This window comes from Notamacropus eugenii, chromosome 1, assembly GCF_028372415.1.
Source record: "Notamacropus eugenii isolate mMacEug1 chromosome 1, mMacEug1.pri_v2, whole genome shotgun sequence".
NCBI lineage: Eukaryota > Metazoa > Chordata > Mammalia > Diprotodontia > Macropodidae > Notamacropus > Notamacropus eugenii.
Window position 1 is genome coordinate 581,839,268 of NC_092872.1, and position 19,758 is coordinate 581,859,025.

At 36.1% G+C, this 19,758-nt stretch overlaps 1 protein-coding gene and 1 long non-coding RNA gene across 12 annotated transcripts in view; one reads left to right on the forward strand and one right to left on the reverse strand.

The window, feature by feature from the left end:
- Positions 1-7,839, reverse strand: part of LOC140520493 (uncharacterized) — a 15,651-nt gene extending 7,812 nt beyond the window's left edge. Inside the window, exon 1 of the long non-coding RNA XR_011972527.1 lies at positions 7,697-7,839. This is a non-coding gene — a long non-coding RNA (uncharacterized lncRNA). The remainder of the gene's footprint in view (positions 1-7,696) is intronic.
- The window catches only part of PLCB4 (phospholipase C beta 4), a 482,923-nt gene that overhangs the window by 118,403 nt on the left and 344,762 nt on the right, over positions 1-19,758 (forward strand). The window lies entirely within an intron of this gene.

The window sequence follows — 19,758 nt, forward strand, 5'->3', positions numbered from 1 at the left end:
GTAAACACACACAGAGATACACACACACATAACCTTATATAGGTCATTCTATTATAAAATTTTCCTTTCTAAAATGTGGTAGATAGAACTGAACAGAGAGTTCTAGATATGGTCTAATCAGAGTAGTATATGAAGAAATATTACCTTCTTCTAACTCTCTTCATGTAGCCTACAATTACACAAGCTTTCTTGACTGTCCTATCATACTTTTAATATGTACTATGCCAGATCTTTAGATGAACTAATTTTTTTAACCAAGCTTCCCTCAATTTGTAAAGTTGGTTTTTTTGAACCCATTTATGGGAACAGCTAGGTGACTCTGGATAGAGAGAGCTGGGCCAGGAGTCAGGAAGACCTGTTTAAATTAAGCCTCAGATATGTACTAAATACGTGACCCTGGGCAAGTCACTTAGCCTCTGTTTACTTTCATCCACTGGAGAAGGAAATGGCAAACCACTGCAGTATCTTTGCTAAGAAAATCCTAGAAGGGGTCATGAAGAGTCAGACACAGCTAAGCACCAGCAATAAGACTTTACATTTAAACTCATTAAATTTAATCTTAATAGACCTAGCAGTGGAACCAAGCATTGAAGAATCTAATGGAGTGTCCCAGAACTGCTGTATTTGACATAGTTTTTACATTCCTGGCCTTTTTCTTGAAGAAAGGATTCATGATAGTCACGTGTGTATATTTATGTTTTTCTCTTTTACAGTGTTTTATTTTTCAAAAATAAATTCTTTTAAACAAGCCTAAAATTATTTTTAAAAATATATTTCAAGTTCCCTTCCTTATCACTTGTATTTTCTTATTCTTTATCTCCTGAGCTTTATTTTTCTTCCAGTGCTTCTTTTCCTATCTGATCTTATACTGGGTATTTAATATTCTTCTGACATGTTTTTTGTTGTTTCCAGAATTAAGGTCTCATTCATTAAGCCATCTTTTTCTTCTTGGCCTTCTTTTTATTCTTTTTTAATCTCCTTGGTCTTAATCTTTTCCTGTTAGATATTTGCTGATTTTCTTTGAATTCATTCTATTTTTTTTATCTAGGATTGCTTTTTTTTTCTTTCTCTCCCTTTTATGTTTTTTCTTCCCTTCTCCCTGCATCTTAATCCTTCTCTGTTAGTTCTCCTTATTTGCTTTCTCTTTCAGTAAATAATAGAGACTTGTGAGAACTCTGAGCTTACCATGCCTCTGTAATCAACCTTTAGCCAGAAAATGATTTTATAGTCACTTCTGCTTGAGAAATATTGATTGACAGAGTTAATGCCAACAATTTTAGAGGCTATGCAATGACCCAAAAATGTAGAGCAACTTATCTACACACAAGAACTTTGGAATCAGTACTTCATCCATCTCATTTTCTCAGAATGGTGAAATTTTCTACTCTGACTTTTCATTATTGGTTGGGTGCTAACAATGTATTCAGGACAGTAAATGAACTAGAACTCAATTATTTTTCCTTTAGTCCGACTCTACCAAATGCCCACTGGACATTTATCTAAGCAGCCACGTTTAGTCTATTCTAGTGGTTAACTGGAAGAATAGCTGTTAGCTTCTGTGTTCTACCTCTGCTCTAACTAACCCATGGGGGTTATTAAAAATAATAGAGATGAAGATCATCTGTGAAAAGCTATTTTAACCAAAATGGGTTGGAAAGAACTTAGGGGGCATCTAGTCCAACTTCTCTCATTAGTTGAGGAAACTGAGACCTGCGCAAGATTATAGAAGTAGTAAATAGTCCACCTTGGATTTAAGCCACTTCTCCCAGGTTACATTAGTTCTAAGTGAAATAATCAAAGATTAAAAGTTGTAGGTTACGGTATTCTATTTGCCATAAATAAAATCTCACAATACCTCATATCAACTCTAGAGCAAATTATGTTTTAATGCATTTGGAATCAATCCTAATATTGTTGTAATGACATTTTTTTCTTTGAGAAAAGCTGCTACAAGGTATTGACCTAGGTTGTTATAGGATCATAACTTCACTTATCTCTTTAATCTTACTTCATTTTGTTTCCTTCCTTCCTGCAACATTCATTCCAATTAAACCAGCCCTCTAGGTGTCCCACATGGACAACACTCCTACAAAAGTGATTTCCCCATAACTGGAAAACACTCTCTCTTCACCTTTGCCTAGTAGAATCTCTAGATTACTTCAAAGCACAATTTAGGCACAGCTTTCTACGTTAGTCCTTTCTCAATCCTTCCTTTTCTTCCCCCAGTTACATATCTATTTGTATAAATGGTATGCCCCTTCAAGAAAAATGCAAGCTCTTTTCTAGCTAGAGTTTTGCATCTAGAAAGTAATTAATAATTGCTGAATTGAATTGAATCTCCTTTCTTCTGCAGATGTTCCAAATCAATTTTTTTTTACCCTGAAAAGAATGTTTAAAATGTGACAACCAGATTGGTTACTGTGATTGAACTGACCAATCAGCATGTTCAAACAACAGGCCAACTTAGATTATTAATTTGATTGTTAAGTCATGTTAAAAATGATAGAATTCATCATTCCAGGGTCAGTACATCAGAAGACACAGGAATTGGAATTCTGAAGAAATAAAGGATGACTATTTTAATGTGAATGAAAAGGAAAGATTTATATTATTATGGGAGAGGGTGAATAGTCCATTTTGATTAGAATGGAGAATAAATGAAGGAGAATCATGTGAAATAAGGCTCACAGTTTGAGGCTAGATTTTGGAGCATCTTAAATCAATGATAAGGTCCTTTTTTATTAGTATATTCTGTAGGCAAATTACAGACAGTTTTTGAGCAAGGGAATGACGCAATTAAAACAGTTTATTAAGAAGCTGACAGCAGCAGTCTGCAGTAGGAATTGAAGAGGGGAGAAACTTGAGGGAGAAGACTAATTACTATATCAGGTTATTAAAATAGTTCAGGTGAGAAGTGATAACTTGAATTAGAATAGTTGATTAAGTGAAAGTAGGAAAGTGGGAGCAGGGATATTGTGGAGGCAGAATTATCGGGACTTGGCAACTACTTGGATGGAGTGGTTAAAAGAGAGGAGAAAGAGACTCAGAACTTTCCAGCCGTGGTGACTGGGAAGGTTCAACAGAGTCAGAGAATATAAGGGGAGGTCATTTTTGAGGAGAGGGTGACTAATTAGGAGACCATGAATCAATACACTTCATTAAAGTATTTCTTTCTTTTACTTATTTTTAACTTATAGAATAAAACAATCATTTCCATATTATAATTTTAAAACATGATTGCACATGAAGCTACAAATCTATTATGTACAATTTGATATTCTTTTAAAATATATAATAAACTTTTCATGTTAATCTCTTTCCTTTTTCTTCCCTCCCACCCTCTGCCCAGAGATGGCTAAGGTATTTTTTTTTCATCTGTTGTGTCTGCTTCAAAGAACCATGTAATAATATGTTGGTTCATGTCTGTAAACAAGATATTTTTTTTTGCCTTCATAAATTTTTCCTTTCATTTTTAGATAAAGCATTCAGTGCTATCATCTTCAGTAGGCCAGGTTTCGAAGGTGATCTGTTATTTCTTAAGTTTTAAATACAAGCAGGGTCAATCCCATTCCTATTACTGAGCTGCAATTCATGAATTTTTTTTAGTGTTATCAAAACAAATCTTGTTGGGAATGTGACTCTCTCTCTTTCCATATATATATATATATATATATATATATATATATATATATATATATATATATATATATATACACACACATATATGTATATATATGTATGTATGTATAGAGTCTCACATCATATTGATATGTTACAAGATGCTTCTTAGTATGTTTTTGTTGTTTGGTCATTTCAGTTGTTTCTGACTCTTCATTACCCTATTTGGGTTTTTTTTGGCAAATATAGAGGAGTAGTTTCCCATTTCCTTCTGCAGCTTGTTTTAGAGATGAGAAAACTGAGGCAAACAGGGTTAAGTGACTTGTCCAGAGTCATACAGCTGTTTAGTGTCTGAGAAGGCAGGAAGATGAATCTTACCGATTTCAGGCCTGGCACTATCCACTGCTCCATCCAGCGCTCTCTCGCTCTCATTCTCTCTCTGTTATTTACTAAAAGGTATTTTGAAATATACCAATAAGCTTCAATGACTTTCCTTTAGGTGCTATGAAACAACCTTTTGTTTAGACAGCAAAAGAAAATAAAGCAAAAAAAAAAAAGGATATTTTTAAAATTAAATAAAACTTTTAACCAATTAATGGGGTATAAAATGCTTATTTTCTGATGTCCATCAAATTGAGCACATAGGTGTCAATCATGTCTGGGGTTCTCTCCCTCTTTACTTCAGCATCTGATGGGATCCCCATCTCACTTCAGAACTCATCTCATGAAGCTTTTTTGTTTGTTTGCCCTCTTCTCAAAAGAAATAACTTTGTTTTATATTTCTGTGTTTGTATTCCCAAATCTTTGTATATAATAAAAAATTTTAATCAATGCTTTTTGAATTGAATTGCCTACTCTATCACTAGGAGAATATGTTCTAGAAGTTATTCAGTTTAATACACACAGTGCTGGAGAGAAAGCACATACATCTTCATGGCAACTTTACCTTAATTTCCTCAAAGGTCTGTGATTTTGGAGTAGAGAGGAAAGGGGAAAACCATATAATTTTATTCTTTTAATAATTCAGTGCATTTACAGTATAATTTCTGGAGCACTGCTGAATCTTCTACACCTAGTGGGCTACACCTAGCCTAGTGGGCTAAGGGTGATCTGGTTCACAGGTGTCAAAATATTTTTAAAGATATTTATGTTTTCTACCAAATTTATATTTAACAACTCTAATCATGAAATAAGTACCACCTTCTTATTAAATGCTACAGGAGAGTGGATTGCTGTCATTCATTATCAGCATTTTGCTTTTGTTTGTAGCAGATTAATCTATACCAGTAGAATCTTGGAAACTTTTTATATAATTTTGGAGGAAATTGATTTGAATTTGCCTTGTTGCCTTTCGATAAAAGGCAGGCCAATATCTGAAGAAATGAGGCAAAACTAGCATTGTAATGCATAAATTGGAATGAGTAGTCAGCAGGGTTTTAGACAATCCAAGGCATTTGTTTTGCTACTTTTTTTGGCTCTTGGCCTTTGCACAATTGACCTTCTTTGTGCCTTCTGGGTGTGGAGAGCATTTCAGGAAGTTAGTCCTCACTCCCACGCTCTTCACGAATGCTATCTGCACATACTGGGACACTCCTCCCTCCTTGCCAAGAGTGCTTCTTGGTCCAAGTAGAATAATGTGGTTATCTTACTTTTTCCTTCCCATGCTCTGCCCATCTAAAGTTGGCTTCTTGCCTCTCTACCATGCCAGCTCTTGACTGCTTGCTCTCTGTAAGTAAAATGAGATTTCTATCTTTATCCCTATCTCAAGGGGAAGAGAGTAAGATTTCATAGCATCTGCTATATGCCAGGTACAGTGCTAAATGCTTTACAAATATGATATTATTTGATTCTCACAACACCAGGTAGGTAGGTGCTATTATCCCTCTTTTATAAGGCTAAGTGACTTGCTCAGGATCATATAGCTAGTAAATATCTGAGGCTGGGTTTGAATTCAGGTCTTCCTGACTCCAGATCTTGTGCTCATCCATTGTGCCACTGAGCGCATCTGTAAAGATAGACATACAGACATACCCACACACACTCATAGGCAAGCTTTGGGTTTTGTGGTTTAGCACACAGTTGCCTTGAGGTAATATCTTGAAACGCTAAGCCATTCTATCACTCTAAGCTGGTAGGTATTTGGAGTTGTACCACCTACCTATAGCCTTTGTTTTTGTCATGTTCATCCTTAGTTGCCAAAGAAGACCATGCTATCAGAGAAATGATGACCTGACTTGCACTTGACTTGGTTTTGAGTGAGGGAGGGCAGTCTAGAAGATGAGAACAATAGATTTGAATTTGAAGCAAGCTTTTCTGTTGTTGTGATTGTTCAGTTGTTTCATTCATGTCTGATTCTTCATGACCCCGTTTGAGGTTTTATTGGCAAAGATACTAGAGTGGTTTGCCATTTTCTTCTCCAGCTCATTTTACAGATGAGAAGACTGAGGCAGCAGGGTTAAGTGATTTATGCAAGATCACACAGCTAGTAAGTGTCTGAGGTCACAGTTGAACTCAGGTCTTCCTAACTCCAGTCCTGTACTCTATCCACTTCACCACCTAGCTGCCCAGAAGAAGCCTTAGAGATCCTTTAGTTTAACCCTCTCACCTTACAGATGAAAAACTGAGCCTCAGAGGGGTCAGAATGACTCGTTTAAAGTTACACAGATAATAAGTGGCAGATCTAGGATTTGAATCCATTCTAACTCCAAATTCAGTGTTCTTTCCGCACCGGTAGTGAAATAAAACTCATTCAGTCATTATTCTGTCAGGCACAATTCTTGAATGTATACATGTATATGTAATTTACAAAACCTAGAAATCTTAAACATTTTCACATATTTATCTAAGCCTAAAAATTTTTATCCAGTGCAGTGCAGATAAGTCTGGAAGAAAATAAATGCATTTTGGAATTTTCTTCTGTACATTTTAAAAAGTGTAGAAATTGGTCAGTATTGACAAAGTATGCTTTTCATGAAAAAAGTTATATTTAACATCTAACATTTTTAGGAAGACACATCTCATTTCTTTTGTACTTGCAAGGAGAGAAAATATGATCTGCCATAAGCTTGGTGATGTGTGTATTTGTATACATACACACACATGCATGCACACACACACACACACATATATATATACACACACATATATACAGGCATGCATATATACATAAATGTATATTTATTATTTGTATTATTACTCTAGCACTGTAGGTAAAATCTAGAGAAGAGATATTCATGACAAATGAAGAGAAGCCTAATTGATGAAGTTAAGGTTTGTGTATACTGGAATATATAAGAAGGAGATATTTTGCTCTGTTAAATTTTCAAGTTCACTAGATTCTTATAAGCCCCTATTTTCCAACATTCTGTCCACCAATTCATTCTTACCAGTCTGCATTGGTAGCAGCTGTGCCTTGGCATCACCCTGAGGCTGTAGTTTCCATGTTCAAGTTTCAAGTCCTCCAAAGCTTTGTATGATGCCAACTGGCCAGAGAATTATAGGGGCCAGTTTGCTCCTTTCCTTTCCCTAGTGACTTTTAGTCACATGCCTTCTAACCTCACTCTGGATCCTCCATTCTAACCATTAGGCAGCACAATTAGGGATTTCTCTTATAAAGACTTAGCGGATACTAACGAACCCTGTCAACACTGCAAAATATATTCCTTTTCTCTTTCCTGTTATGTTCCTACATGTTTAAGCTATAAGGCTGAATAGAATAATTTTGACCAAGAAGTTGTCTGAAATCAGAATCATGGGCCAGGGAGCAGTGCCCTCTTATTGATTCAGTTGGGTCATGAAAGACGTGAAGAAGGGCGTAGTGCTTTACAGAGTCATAGCTACAGTTGTTAGTTACAGACCTGTGGCAGATTAATTATAGGGATGAGGTACAGAGGCCGAGAGAGGGGGAGACAGAGAAAGCAAAATTAAAAAGAAAGTAAAACATATCTTCTCTTTCTCTACCCGAAGTTGAATCTGAGAGAATAGCTGATGCCAGTAAGTTTCTCTGCAAATGATCTCTCTGACAAATGACCTCAGATGGGTCTTTTCAGAAAGCTTTGGAAGACTAGAAGCCACAGACCTCATTCTTCTGCCTTTCCAAGGTCCAGAGTTTTCGTCCGTAAAAGGCTGCTTTCTCTTGAGGTGCTCAGCTATGTTCCGTGGATACTGTGCTACAGAACTAATTCAAACCATGGCAGACTGCACTCGTGTTAAAGTGAGAAGCCTTCCTGAATTAGTAGAGGGAGAGTCTAGAATCTTTGTGTCAGAGAGCCAAGGATAGTAGAAAAAACAGTTTTTTGTCTGGGAAAGCCTACCAAAGTGCAGCTGTGCTGATTCAATCCATCTTTAGTTTCCTTCTGGTTTTTTTATGCATCTGTTTTACAGTTGTGGATACTGAAGGACACTTCTCTTTTTGAACAGGGTTCCAGATAAAGCATAGCAGTAGCCCCATTTTAACATTGTTTTATCACAAGAATAGATAAATTGGGGTCATTCTTCTAAGACTTCTCAAGAAATGTATCAGATCAAAACTTCCATCACGTATGCCTTCCTTCCCATCTGTATCCATTGTTTTCTGAGAATAATCCAAATATACATTGAAGATACTCTCAATGTGGGCATTATGAAGGCAAGAGGTAGACTTTTAGAGCAATATTTCACAAAAGATCAATTTATCACATAGTTGACCAAAAGATGATGACTTCCTTTTTTAAAAAGATGTGGTGGGCCTTGGATAAATTCTGACTTTCTACAATAAAGCTCTTTATCTGTTATCTAATCTGTTGTTCTCTTATTCCACATTTCTTGTGCCAATCTTCCTTCTCTCCTCAACAAAAAAAAAAATTAAACTTAAGGGGAAAGAATATTAGACAAGTACTGAAAAGACTCAACTATCTGGTCTTATCTTTGTCCTTAATCTTGAACAGTTTATTTAATTTCTCAACTTCAGTTTTCATAACGGCAGAGTGGGAAAAATACACTGATTTGTGTCAATTAATGGAGTTGTGAGGATTAAATGAAATAATGTATGTGAAAGCAATTTGAATTTTAAAGAGCACAATGTAAATATTAACTAGCATTAGTATCATCATTATCATCACCATCATTTTACAAGTGACTTTCTGGAAGGCTGAGAAAATTTGATCCCAGAGGTGTAGTTGACTACTCGTGATCTGTAGTCTATATTTCCAAATGGCTTTCCCTGCATGAGTCACTGGGCAAATTTTGTGCATTAGGCCAAGCTGTAATTGAAAAACGTTTTGGTCGTAGAGAATAAATACCAGTGTATTTGTTATGGATGACTCTCAAAAGATCATCAACAATTGAAAGAAAAAGAAAGGCAATAGTTAGATGCAGGGGTGGATTTTTGCTAACTGGACTAGAGTCCAGCGCATCTCTTGTAAAATTTAAATTGGAAAATGACCTCAAATGCTTTTAGGTATAAAGCAGAATCACGCACAGAATAATAATTAACTATTCAATAGGAAGGATTTTGATAAATTGCAGACTATCCAGAGGCACAAGGCCAGAATTTTAGAAGAGCCTTGATAATGTCTTATGAAGGTTAGTTGAAGTAACCAGTAATATTTATCCTGAAGAAGAAAACTTCTTGGACGTTGGGACTAGAGCTTTAGTCTTCAGCTTTTTGAGGGATCAGACTTACTTTGATGCAGTAGAACTGGTAGAAATTTGCATACAAGCAAATTAAGACCCGATGATTCCTTGTAATTCAGACTATCCAAAAGTATTGGAATGCCTAGGAAAAACAGGGGGCCATTGTTCATTGGAGGTCTTTAAGTAAATGACTGCTTGTTTATTTATGTTGTAAAGGTACAGATTGAACTAATTGTCCTTTATGGTCATTTCCATATCTCAAGTACTGTTCTTCAGTGTCAGCATGCATTCATGAAATATTTTAAAAGACCAACCCACATAAATAAACTCTGACTCCAAAAAAAAAACCCAACACCCCTAAAAACACTTTTATATGCAAAGATAAAGGAATGCATCAATGTTAAATTTCTCAACATATAACTGAAAATAATTATATATATTATATATGGTATTATACATATATAATATATATATATAAAACTGAAAATAATTAGCATGACAAAGAGTGGTATATGTACTGCTTTCCATATCTCATTTTGCTGGACAAAGACTATATGTGCACTACAGGTTTATTCTGACGTAGTGGAGACAGTACTAGACTTGGAGAAAGGTAGACCTGGATTTTGGAGCCTATTTCAGATACCAGCTGTGTGACCCTGGGCAGGTCACTTTTTCTCTCAGCCTCACTTTCTCCATCTGTAAACCAGGAGATAGCAATATCACAAAAAAATCAAGATAAGATAGTACCTAGAAAGAAGTGCTGGTCAGGAGTATCAAATGGTGAAGAAACCTCATCCAAGGTAAAGGCTTGAGCATACTTGTAGAGAGGATACATAAGGAATCAAAAGTTCTACTTTGACTTGTGAAAAATTCCAGCACTTAGCACAGTGCCTTGTACATAGTAGGGACTTAATAAATGTCTCTTGATTGATTAATTGAATAATTCTATAACTAAGAATCTTCTCTATCAGGATAGGCTCTAATTTAAAATGTGGTACAGCTGGAAGAACAGAGGCCTCAGGTCAGAGAACTTGGGTTCAAAGGCTGTGGTTACTACTTGGGTGACAATTGGGCAAGTTTTTAAATCTTCTCATGCTTTAGTTTCCTTATTTGTGTAATAAAGAAGTTGAATTTGTTAACCTCTGAGGTCCCTTTCAGCCAAATCCATGATAATCCTGGCCAAATAAAATACTAAAGAAAATTCTGTGGGGAAGGCATAGAGCCTCTTCCCTATAAGGCTAGTATTTATGTCTGTATCCTATAACCTCTGCCGTAGGCATGGTCAAAAGTATAAGTAATGATTCCTAAGATGTTGTTAACAAGGATTACTGCCAAACCTTTTCCTGTTTTCTCTCTCCAAAACTTTAGGGTGGCTTAGCATACAAGACTTTTTTCTTCTTTGCTAATACATATTTGTTGATGTATTTTGTTTTATATCACCTACATTTCCCAATGTATCCCTCTCTAAGCCTCCAGCAGCTTTTTTTAAGGATATACACTTATAGAAGGGACCAAAAAAACAAGTGAGGGGAACTATACAGAAATAATAGATAGCATACTACCACCATCACTATATTTTTTTTTTCATCACCACATTTTTCAAGAAGTTTTCCTAAAGGAAATAATGTTATCAGCCTCTAAATCCCGTAAGTCTTCTTCAAAATATGCACAGAAATTTTCATCTACTGGCTTACCTTTTAATTAAAACTATTTTCCTTCAAGTATAAGCATTTGAGATAAACAGCTATTTCTTATTCTACTTGCCTAGCACGTCAGCGTCCTCTGGACACATTTGTTGAATTACACTGCATTATTTGATTTTATTGTTTTCTGCGCAGTTTCTTTGCTAATATTGCAGTATTTTTTTTGCTATTGTGACTTTTTTAAACTACATTTTGGGCTAACTATCAAATATTTATGGATTGGCCTGAAACTCAATAACCAATTATCTGGTTGTTTTGACTGGAAAACACATTGCATTAACAACACCCTTTTGGAACATAATCGTTTGCCAATTAAATACAGTTGTTGTTAAAAGAAATAGGAATAGATGTCCAGAAATTTGAAAGAATACTTTTTTGGTTGGAGCAAACACCTTAAATTTAAAAAATAATAATAAAGCACACATAAAAGATAAGAAGTAGGAAGCTATGGTTTTCTTAGAGTTTTTTTTTTCTTCTGACTTGAATAAAAGGTATATAACTTGAAAACATCTACAGATGACTAGTAGATCTATAGAAAGTATTCCATTCTCTCCCATGGGTTTAAGTCCTGCATCGTCAATTGCCTATTGGAATTTTAAAATGGGTGCCCTGAAGACATCTCAAATTAAACATATCCAGATTAAAATCATTTTCTTGCCCCTCAAGCCCTTCCTTCTTCCTGACTTTACCATTTCTGTTGAAGATACCACTATTCTTTCCGGCTTCCAGATTTGAAATAGATACTGTGGAAAAATAGGGAGCATTAGTTAAGTTGGTGGAACTGTGAACTGTTCCAGCCATTTTGGAGAAAAATCTGCAATTATGCCTAAATGATTATTAAACTGTCTGTATCCTTTGATACAGCAATACCACCACTAGGTATGTTTCCCAAGATGATTAGGGAAAATGGAAAAGAAACTATATGTTCTAAAATGTTTAGAGCAGTATCAAAGAACTGAAAATTGCCATAATGCCCATTAACTGGGAGTGGCTAAACAAGTTGTGGTATATGATTATTATGGAATAATTACTAAAGAAATGATGAGCTCAATATTTTTAGAAAAACATGAATAGACTTGCAAGAAATAATGAAGGAGGAAGTGAGCAGAACCAGGAGAATATTGTATATGGAAAAAAATGGTTTTAAGAACAACTTTGAGTGACTTAGTCATTTTGACTATGATAAATACCCAAATTAACTACAAAGGATGTATGAAGAAAGACACTATCTGCATCTAGAGGAAGAACTGATAAATAGATGTATGAATAAAATGATTTTATATATCTAATATACATTTATGTCTTAGGCATTTCTAGAGCAGAGGGAGGGAGGAAAAGGGGCAAAGGAAGTTACTTGATAACTTTATTATATTTAAGAGGCATAGCAAGTTGTACATAATAGGTTTGTAGTTTCATGTGCAATCTTGTTTTTATCTATTCTTCTGTGTTATCAAAATGCTTGTTTTATTTATTAAGTTAAAACTAAAATAAATTAAATTGAAAAAAATACTAGCATAACAGTAATTTTCTCATGCTTGCCCACTTGACATAAGCAGTCATTCGACAAATCTTGCTATTTCTATCTCCATAGCAATCTCCCATTCAGTTGCTTCTTAATCATGAAAGTACTACCAAAGTTCAGGCCCACATGGCTTCTTTCCTGGATTACTGAAACAACTTCCTAATTGAATCACCCCCTTAAGTCCCTCATCACTTCAGTCAGTGCTACACCAAGGAGATATCATTCCCTTTTCAGTCAACTCCCGATTGTCTCTAGGATAAAATATAAGTATCTCTAATTAACTTTTAAAATATTTTCCAACTTCTCTTTCTGCCTTTATTCAATATTCCTCCCCCCTCCCTCATACCCCGCAATCCATCAAAACTAGGCTTTTTCTCTGTTTTTTACATGTTGAGGTCAAAACAGTATATCATCTTCATCTTTCCATTGGTTATCTATCATGCGTGAAATGTACTTCCTCCTCATTTCCACCTCATAGGATCCCTCTATTCCTTCCCGATGCAAACTGAGTACCACCTTCAAAGATTTTCTTGAACTATCCATTCAGCTCCTAGAGTCTTCCCTCTGAAACACTCTATATTTAATTACTTTATATCTATTTGTATTGATTTTCTTTATGTTGATTAAGGACCTTGGAAATCATGATTGTTTCATTCATTGTGTTTTTATCCCAGAGTCTAACACAGTAACTGGTAAATAGGTACTTAATAAATATTTGTTGATTTTTTAATTTATTCTTTTGGACAAAGGCATAAATGCTGGTATCTGTGGGAGCCATAGTGAGTGGTGGCACAACATATGGGATAAAGGGCTGACCCAGGACCTAGGTTCAAGCCTTCCCTTTGGCATATGCTGCCTTTTTGACCATGTGAAAATTATTTCATCTCTCCAGGACTTAAGCAACTCTCTAAGATTATCAGTTACAGAGGAGTTGCTGATTTATATCAATGGAAAGAGGGTCCATGTTGATGAAATCATAGGTCTGGACAAAAAAAAATGTTCTTGGTATGCTGCTAACCCTTCATTATCTTGCTAAGTTATCTGCTAAATTGTTTTTTTTCTGCCTTAATCCCAAATCAGAAATTATCTGCTAATTTATTTTTTTCCTGCCTCAAAATGAAAAAAAGAATTATGAAAATTACAGTGAAAGGACCGCCTATTCTAATACCCCGAGTCACAATCAGTTGGCTATTTATTTAAAATTCTGATATCTGTCATTATGTTTTTAGTTTTCCATCTCAAAAACTTCTATTAACTTACTTTTTTTCCGTTCTTGGTCATGATTATTTACATACCTTAAGGATTTGTGAGACAGTCAATGAACATTTACCGATACTGAATACCATGCTTAATTAATGCTGGAGATACAAATAAACACAAAAGACAGAACTTGCTTCAATGAACTTATAGTGTAATGTGGGGAACAGTCAGATAACTGTGCAAGTATATCTCTCACACACTCACACATACACTCCCCCAATATTTTATCTATCATATATTTATATATAAGATATTAGAAGGAAGCCACTAGCTTTTAGAGGAATTGGGAAGGATTTTTGTAAAAGATGAGATTTTATCTGGACTTGAGGAAAGCCAGGAAATGAATATGAGAAGGGAGAGAATTCCAGGCATAGGGGCTAGCTAGTGAAAATGCGTGAATTTGGTGGATAGAGTTTCTTTTGAGAGGAAGAGCATGGAGATCAATAACAATGGATCACAGAAATGCATGGAGGTGAGTAGGTGTAAGATGGCTGGAAGGGTGCACAGATAATGTGCATGGATATGGGTCCTTCTTCCACCTTCACAGATCACCACTTCACTACATTCTAGTAAATAGTCTTTCTGAGTTGTTGAGGTCAAAACAGTATATCATCTGATGTCGAACCTTCTGGTGGCAAGCTTCTCCAAATATACTTCTGATGTTTAGATGAAATATACGTGAACAGTAGCCATGTTTGTATTCAGTTACATACACACACATACACAAAATTACTAAATGACTAATACTTCATAAGAGACTGTGGTAAGTGCTAGGAATGTGGAGATGAAAAATGACATGGTTGTTTCCCTCAAGAAGCCTGAATCTTATAAGGGAGTTAAGGCACTTTGACAAATAATTATGTTGCTTGGTAGAGTATGATGAGGGTGAAAAAACAAACTTGATAAAAGGCTTGGGGAAATTTGGAAATGGGAGAGATCTCATTTTAACTGAGAGGAAGACTGTACCGGAGAAGTAGCACCCGAGCTAGACAATGAAGGACTAAAAGATTTCAGGAAGCAGAAATTTGTCATCCAGGCAGCAAGCATTTAAGTATTTAGATATGCCATGCACTGTGCTGAGTGCTGGGAATACAAATATAGGCAAAAAAGAAAGATAGCCCCTTCTCTCAAGAGACCTATATTCTAATGGAATGACAATCAGGGGGAAAAGGTACCTGACATGGGAGCATGATGGAGAAGTCCAAAGGAGAGTGCATCCTGATGGGAAATGAAGAAATGGGCATCTTCCATTTCTGGAGGTTCTGAGGAGTGCTGCCCAATTGGAGAAATGGCCCTAGAGGCAGAGATGGTGGATTGTGGGTATGAGAGATGGTGTAAATCAAGAAGGCAGGAGAGTTCAAGGCATAATTGAGGACTAGCTAGCAATTCATTTGGACTAGAATGTTGAGTGCATGAAAAGGACTCAAGGCATTAAGGCTGCAAAGATGGGTTGGAGGTAGGTTGTGAAGTCCCTTCAGAGTCAAACTGAGATGCTTTTATTTTATGCTGAAGGCAATCCCAAGGAGTTTTTAGGAGAATGACAATTATTACACTTGTGGATCAGAAACTTGTGGATTTGACAGGGATGGATTGGAGAGTTGATGGCTTAGTATTCAAAAGACCAATTAAGAGGCACATCTAACAGTCCAGGTGGTAAAAATAAACCTGATTGTCAGTGTAACTAGAGAGGGGAGGATAGATGTGAAAGATGTCGAGGAAAAGGATTTATTAATTACTTCTTGTATGCCAAGTAATGTACTTAGTATTGAGGATACAAATGTAAAAATGAGACAGACCTTCCTTCAAAGAACTTTCATTCTAAAATGGGGAAGACAACATATTAGGGATCATGGAAAGATGTTTGTTTGGGAAGTCATAGGTATTGTGGTTGAAGGCAAAGAGTCACTGATTGGTACACCCTTTCCAGAAACACCAAGGATGTTTTGATTATGGAAACAGTAAGAGATGGAAGGTGGGTGGAAGGTTTCCAGACTGGCCACCATGTGGATGGGATATGATTGATAGTCTGGATGGTCTGAATTGGAGCTAGCTAAATAAATCTCAGAGAGGTGTGTGTTCATTCTTCATTGCTGAAGTAGACCATGGTGTCAGAGAAATAATGACATGACTTGCACTTGACTTTGTTTTGAGTGAGGGAGGGCTGTGCAGGTCACCAGCCTCACTTCTCCTCCAGAGTCATCTGAATCCAGTGACCAGATATTCATCAGGATGGCTGAAGATGACCCAGGATAAGGCAATTGCACTTAAGTGACTTGCCCAAGGTCACATAGCTAGTGAGTGTCAAATGTCTGAGGGCCTCCTGAACTCCTGCACTGGGGCACCACCTAGCTGTCCCAAATAAAATCTATTATATTTGTCAATTGATTGGATATGGGAATGGGATGGGGTATAAGGGAAAATTGAGAATCAAAGATAACTTGGAAGTTTTGAACAAGAGTTCTTAGGAGGATGGTGGTTTCAGAGGTAGAAATAGGGAATTTGAGAGAAGGGACAAGGCCTCCCAGTTTTATAAAATTTGTCAAACCTTGTAATAAGTTAACATAGTCCTTCCTTCCATGAGAGAATAAGGTGCTGAAGTATGACCTTAGTGGAAGTTATCAGGATTATCTTGAGAAAAAGGATTGTTGTGTACAACTTTTTAAAGATTTCTTTTTTAAATGGCAGTTTTTTACTTTAACAGTGGAATAATTACAAATAAAAAGATACTATAAGGAAGATTAGAAAGTAAAATAAAAATCTCTAAAGTTAAAACACTTCTATTTATTAGTTAAAAAACCAAACCAAAACAAAACTCAGACATTCACAGTATAAAATTCTCTAAATCACATAACTGTTCATAATTCATATTTATGGTGTTTTCATTAAAGCCTAAATTACAGGAATGTATCATCAAAGCATATTTACTAATATATATTTCAACAACTTTTAGATTATATCATTTTTACTCTTACAGGATGAAGTTACAACTTCATATAGTTTTCTTCCCCCTATATGGTGGGTTTATTTTTTCTTTCTCATAGTTTTGAAGCCTTATAAATTATCAGTCAACAAATAACCATTAAGTGCCCACTGTGTACCAAACAGTCTGCTAATTGCTGAAGATACAAATACAATACTGAAAATGTCCCTATTGGAGCTTACATTCTATCAGAGGAGACAACATGTACACAGAAGTGTATATCAGATAAATATATCCAGTTAGCACAAACAAGGTTGTTAGATAAATAAAAGGTAGTTTTGGAGTGAGAGTACTAGCATTGCCCCTAACAGGATCAATAAAGGCTTGCTTGACATAGAGGACGGCTGTATTTGCTGTATCTTGAGAGACTGAGGGATTTTGTAAGGCAGAAGTGAAGAAGGAGGTACATTCCAGGCATGGAGGATAGTAATGCAGAGGCAGAGATGAGAATACTTTGGTTTGAGAAGGCAGTTTAAATGAATAATAAAAGTATAGGAATAATATATAATGTGACTGAAAGATAAGTTGGATCCAGATTTTCAGAGGAGTTCCTATTTTATCCCAGAGACAACAGGGACCCCTTGAGTTGGCTGAATAGGGGAATGATATGGCTGTGTGAGGGTTCATCCTCCATTGCCAAAGAATACCACACAATCAGAGAAATGATGATATGACTTGTACTTGACTTTGTTTTGAGTGAGGGAGGGCTGTGCAGGTCACCAGCCTCATTTCTCCTCCAGAGACATCTGAATCCAGTGGCCAAATATTCATCAGGATGACTGGAGATTACCTAGGATGAGGTAATTGGGGTTAAATGACTTACCCAAGGTCACACAGCTAGTGAGTGTCAATGTCTGAGGTGATATATGAACTCAGGTCCTCCTGACTTCTGCACTGGTGCTCTATCCACTGCACCTCTATCCACTGCACCACCTAGCTACCCCTCATGATGTCTAGATCATTGTTTAAAGGAAACCACTTTAGCACCAGTGTGAAGGTTGGAATGGAGTGGGGAGAGGAGGGGGTCAGATATGATAGTTACCAGTGATGTCAAAACAAATTTTGACTGCTAAGTGGATATGTGGGGTGAGGGAAAGGGAGGTGTTGAAGATAATACTCTCATGAACTGAAGAGACTGGAAGAATGATGGTGCCAGGAATAGGTGGCAAATGTGACATACACTAGTTTTTGGGTTTTTTTTTAAGTGAAGAGTACATGATAAGTTAACTCATTTCAAGATAACCAAAATATTTTTAATATATAATTTATTTTCAGTTTACAACATTCACTTCCACAAGATTTTGAATTCCTAATTTTCTCCCTATGCCTCTCCATCCTTCACCCCAGGACAGCATGCACCCCATCCAGCCCTTCCCCTAATCTATCCTTGCTTCTATCACCCCCCTTCTACTATCCCCTCCCCTCTATTTTCTTGTAGGGCAAGACAGAATTCTAACCCCCATTGCCTGTACATCTTATTTTCCAGTTGTTTGCAAAAACCATTTTTAACATTCATTTTTAAAACTTTGAGTTCCACATTCTCTCCCTTCCTCCCATTCCACCCACCCTCATTGAGAAAACAAGTGATTCGATGAAGGTCTTACATGTGTAGCCATGCAAAACACTTCCATAACAGTCATTTTGTGAAAGACTAACCACATTTCCATCTCTCCTGTTCTGCCCTCCATTTATTCCATTCCCTCCCTTGACATGTCCCTCCACACTAGTGTTTGCTTCTGATTACCCCATCCCCCAATCTTCCAGCCCTTTATTATCCTCCATCTCCTATCTCCTTCCCTCCTGCATTCCTGAAGATTTCCATACCCAGTTGAATGTGTGTTATTTTTTCCTTTAAGTCAAATCCTATGAAGTCTCACTTATTCTCTTTCACCTCCCCCACTTTCCCTGCATTGTAAAAACTCTTTCTTGCCTCTTTTATGTGACATGATCTGCTACATTTTACCTCTCCCTTTCTCTCTCTCCCCGTATATTCTTCTCAATAGTTGATTTTATATTTTACATTTTCTCCCTTCATATTCAACTCACCCTGTGCCCTCTGTATGTATATATGTGTGTGTGTATATACACACACGTATATATGTATATGTGTATGAATGTATACACACGTGTATGTGTATATGTATATGTGTATATATACACACACATATATACACACACACGCACATGCACACACACACATATATTTCTTCTAACTACCCTAATACTGAGAAAAAGGTTTCATGAATTACAAATTTCTTTCCATGTAGGAATGTAAACAGTTCAACTTTGATAGGTTCAGTATGGCTTCTCTTTCCTGTTTACCTTTTCATGTTTATCTTGATGCTTGTATTTGAAAGTCCAGTTTTCTATTCAGCTCTGGTCTTTTCAACAAGAATGCTTGAAAGTCCTCTATTTCATTGAAATTCCATTTTTTCCCTCAAGTATTATACTCAGTTTTGATGAGTAAGTGATTATTCTTGGTTTTAATCCTATCTCTTTTTGACCTCTGCAATATAGTATTCCAAGCCCTCTGATCCCTTAGTGTAAAAGCTACTAAATCCTGTGTTATCCTAATTATATTTTCATAATACTTGAATTGCTTCTTTCTGGCTGCTTGTAATATTTTCTCCTTGACTTGGGAACTCTGGAATTTGGCTACATATTCCTAGGAGTCTTCTTTTTGGGATCTCTTTCAGGAGGTGATCAGTGGATACCTTCCATTTCTATTTTACCCTCTGGTTCTAGAATTTCAGGACAATTTTACTTGATAATTTTTTGGAAGATGAGATCTAGGCTCTTCTTTTTTGATCATGGTTTTTAGGAACACCAATGATTTTGAAATTATCTCTCCTTGATCTGTTTTCTAGATCAGTTTTTTTTCCAGTGAGGTAGTTCACATTGTCTTCTATTTTTTCATTCTTTTTGTTTTGTTTTATCATTTCTTGATTTATCATAAAGTTATTACCTTCCATCTGCTTCATTCTAATTTTTAAAGAACTATTTTCTTCAGTGAGCATTTGGACCTTCTTTTCCGTTTGGCCAATTCTACTTTTTAAGGCATT